The sequence below is a fragment of the Palaemon carinicauda genome, chromosome 42 (assembly GCF_036898095.1).
Source record: "Palaemon carinicauda isolate YSFRI2023 chromosome 42, ASM3689809v2, whole genome shotgun sequence".
Taxonomy (NCBI): Eukaryota; Metazoa; Arthropoda; class Malacostraca; order Decapoda; family Palaemonidae; genus Palaemon; species Palaemon carinicauda.
Genome location: NC_090766.1, coordinates 21,806,832 through 21,811,831, shown reverse-complemented (window position 1 = coordinate 21,811,831; position 5,000 = coordinate 21,806,832).

The following is a 5,000-nucleotide window of genomic DNA, read 5'->3' as shown; positions in this document are numbered from 1 at the left end:
AGTTAAGACATTGATAAGAAAGTTGGGAAGAAAGGCACAGAAAGATGGTAGAGTGGAATTCTAAAAAGTATATGCAATTAAGGCTGAAGGATGTTTCAAAATGCTTTGGTACTGGTTACAGAACTATCCTTCCTGAATGAAAAACGTATATAGAATTAGGGAAGAAACAGTTTCTCGTTTTCTTTGTAAAATATTTTATAGAAAATGGGAAAAAACTAAGTTTCTTTGTAAAATGTTTATAGAAAATGGGAAGAAACAGCTTCTCGTTTTCTTAGTAAAAATGTTTATAGATGATGGGAAGAAATAGCTTCCCGTTTACGTGTGCAAAAATTTATTGAAAATAGGAAAATGGCTTTAGTTTTCTTTGCACAACCATTTACAGATAATGGGAAGAAACAGCTTCTCGTTTTCTGTGTAAGAGCGTTTATAAAAAATGGACAGAAATATGTCGTTTTCTTTGTATGAACATTTATTGAAAATGGGAAGAACCAGCTTCTGGTTTTCATTGTACGAACGTTTATTGAAAATCTGAAGAAACAGCTCGTTTTCTAAATTAGAAAGTTTATGAAAAATGGGAATAAATAGCAAGTTTTCTTTGTACAAATATTTATACAATATAGGAAGAAACGGCTTGTTTTTTTTTTTTTTTTTTTTGTACAAATGTTTATCCAAAATGAGTAAAACAGCTTCTCATTTTCTTTTATGAATCTTTATAGAAAATGAGAAAAACATATCTTTTAGCACGAGTGTTTATATAAAATGGGAAACCGGAGTAATGACACATAATGTAAGATGCTGGTAACTGCCACGAGGAAAAGGGTGCGTCACTTTAGGGACAACAATGTTGATGAATCTCGATGGATAATTAGCATAATTTGGATGGTTCCTGAGGTAGTATATTATATAACAATCATTTTATTAACCGTAATATCATTTAAATGTACGTATATCATTAGTCCCTTTCTGAGTAGGGATACCTTAAAGTAGTGAAAAGATTTATGTATCGCCATGATCAGCAAAGCTGTACTAGTCAGGGATACCCATACAAGGTTTGCTGTGAGCGATCAGTAGTCTCCCATCATCACCGATCCACAGTGACCAGTGTTGAGGAAATATAGCTAGACCCCAGACATGAATAAGGATATTTCTGAGGCCTTTGTCCTGTAGTAGGTTAGAAATGATTGCATTTATTTTCTATTATTTTTGTATCATTAGTAAATTGAGTGAAATTGGGCATTAAATTTCTTTGCTGATAAAGAGTGGCTTACGCGGTTTTGAAGTTCAATTAAAATAACAAAATGAATATACCAAAAGGCTGAACAGCTTAATACAAGCCCTTAGAAGGGTTCAGTTTTCTCAAGCAATTACATTCTTACCTCTTCCAAAACATAATATCTTATTTCTAGATACGGAGTGAAATTTATGTAAAAATAAACAAATGATATTTCCATCAAACAAAGTGACAAGCAAGCGAACAAGTAAAGAAACCTGGACAAAAATAAACACAATAGAAATAAAAAAATAAAATAATGAAGCAAGGCAAAAGATAAAAAAAAAAAAAAAAAAGGAAACAATGAAAATACAGACCCGAAAATAATGAATTATCGCAAAGGAAAATTGGTTTTAGCATTTCAATAAACTTCAAAACAACGCCAGGAAAACTTTTATTTTCCTTCACAATGAAGAAAAATAAAAACTTCGAAATATAATATAAGTATTGAGTAAAAACACTAATAAAAATAAAAGAAAATTATCTATTTTTCTTCGATCATTTTTTTTTTACTTTTCTTCGATCATTTTTTTTTACTTTTCTCATAAAAAATAAAATTTTCTACTTTTCTTTACAACAGTTACAATTTATAATTTACCAAAGATGACAAAAGCTCGTAAAATATAAAATGGTAAAATACAGATTATAGAAGCTAAATAAGAAGGAGAAAATTTTATCAAAGGTTAAATAGGTTAATGGATCGCCCTTAAGAAGAGCGGGCGTTGACAGGACTACAAACAGAATACAAAATGAGTTAACTAGAGGAGGGACTGACTTATTCACTTCCATCAAGCTAAGAAACTGATTTCTTTCGGTGTTTTAATGAACAATTTTTACCTTTTTCCCGAATATTTCAGAGCATTTTTTACCACAAAAATCCTCTGAGTTATCATCATTACTTTAAGATGATAATAAATATACACTGAGTTATCATCAGTACCTTAAGATGAGGATAAATATCCTCTGAGTTATCATCAGTACTTTAAGATTATAATAAATATCCTCTGAGTTATCATCAGTACTTTAAGATGATAATAGATATCAATCTGAGTTATCACTGGTACCCAAAGATGATAACAAATATCCTCTAAGTTATCATCATTACCTTAAGATGATAATAAATATCCTCTAAGTTATTATCAGTACCTTAAGATGATAATAAACATCCTCTGAGTTATCATCAGTACCTTGAGATGATAATAAATATCCTCTAAGTTATCATCAGTACCTTAAGATGCTAATAAATATACTCTGAGTTATCATCAATGCCTTAAGATCATAACAAATATCCTCCGAGTTATCATAAGTACCTTTAAATGATAATAAATATCCTTTAAGTTATTATTAGTAGCTTAAGATGATAATAAATATACTCTAACTTTTTATCAGTACCTTAAGAAGATGATTAATATCCTCTGAGTTATTATCAATACCTTAATATGATAATTAATATCCTGTAAGTTATTATCAGTACCTTAAGATGATAATATATACCCTCTAAGGTATTATCAGTATCTTAAAATGATAATAAATATCTTCTAATTTTTTATCAGTAACTTAATATGATAATAAATATCCTCTAGGTGATTATCAGTAACTTAAGATGATAATTAATATCCTCTAAGTTATTATCAGTACCTTAAGATGATAATAAGTATCCTCTAAGTTATCATCAGTACCTTAATATGATAATAAATCTCCTCTAAGTTATCATAAGTACCTTAATATGATAATAAATATCTTCTAAGTTATTATCAGTACCTTAATATGATAATAAATATCCTCTAAATTATTATCAGTACCGTAATATGATGATAAATATCTTCTAAGTTATCATCAGTACCTTAATATGATAATAAATATCCTTTAAGTTATCATCAGTACCTTAATATGATAATAAATATCCTCTAAGTTATCATCAGTACCTTTAGATGATAATAAATATCCTCTAAGTTATTATCATACCTTAATATGATAATAAATATCCTCTAAGTTATCATCAGTACCTTTAGATGATAATAAATATCCTCTAAGTTATCATCAGTATCTTAGTATGATAATAAATATCCTCCAAGTTATCATCAGTACCTTAATATGATACAGCACAACTGTAAATTGATTCATAAGATTTTTACAAACTCTTTCTCTCTCTCTCTCTCTCTCTCTCTCTCTCTCTCTCTCTCTCTCTCTCTCTAAGGAAACATAAAACGAGTAAAATTCCCCCAGAACTACATCATCTGCAGAGGACAGCAGTGATTCGTTTTTATTAAGTCTTAAAGTAAAAACGAAGAAAACAACCTGAAATCTAATTAGCATATTCAATTTAATTTTTGTAGAGTAGAAAATTGCAAGAAAGAATGGAAATTGACGTGCGTGCGTGCATATATATATATATATATATATATTATATATATATATATATATATATATATATATATATATATATATATATATATATATATATATATATATATATATATATGTATACATATATATATATATATATGTATATATATATATATATATATTTTTGTATATATATATATATATATTATCTATATGTTATATATTAATGCATATATCTATATATATAAATATATATATATATATATATATATATATATATATATATATATATATATACATATATATACATAGTTGAAAAAAAAATATGAAAATGAAATTTATAGTAGAGAGAAATATATAAACAAACAGACTATTATCAATTCAAGGTTGACATTCCAAAAACTACAAACGCACAAACATGCAACAATTCTATTTTTAGGGGAAAATTGTGGGAAGAGAATGCGAAAACAAAACAGGCCGTTAGAATAACGTCCCCTATTTGCATCACCCTAAATTCCCCAAATGACCTTGTCACCAAGATGGGGAAATTCCCTAAAAATTGCCGTATGGAAAAAAAAATCCCTTGTCCCTACCATATGGGAGAGGCAGGGGGGTAGGGAGAGGAAGGGGGGCCGAGAGAGGAGAGGGCCTCCAAATGACCTTATTATCAAGATGGGGAAATTCCCTAAAATTTAACCTATAGAAAAAAGAGAATTCCTGGCCCATAGGGGGGAAGCAGGGGGCAGGTTTGGGGGAGGCAGGGGGCAGGTTTGGGAGAGGCAGGGTAGGGGGGTTGGGAGAGGAGAGGACCTCCCGGCAATATGATGTGAGTGAGAGACGATTAGTTTTAAATGGCCCAACAAATGGTCAGTATAAAAATGAATGACGTTATTCATAGGCCAATCCGAATCAGATAGGAACTATCTGCATGTGATATAACGAGAGAGAGAGAGAGAGAGAGAGAGAGAGAGAGAGAGAGAGAGAGAGAGAGAGAGAGAGAGAGAGAGAGAGAGAGAGTTTGTATAAATTTTATTATTTTACCATTCACATCTTCAAATATAATTAATATATGTATATATATATATATATATATATATATATATATATATATATATATATATATATATATATATATATATATATATATATATATATATGTTACGATGTCCACATCATGAACAACCACAACACATATTTAAAAACAGGTTTAATTATGAGGAGGAGAATTACACACAAAACAACACTTCAAAGCATTTTTATTATGCTTAAATAACAAAACACTTGCAGATACGACCGGTATCTAGAGCTCAGGTAATATTCATGGAAAAATAATTAATAAATATAATAAAACAAAACTTAGCTGACATTCAAACAAGCAGTTCTA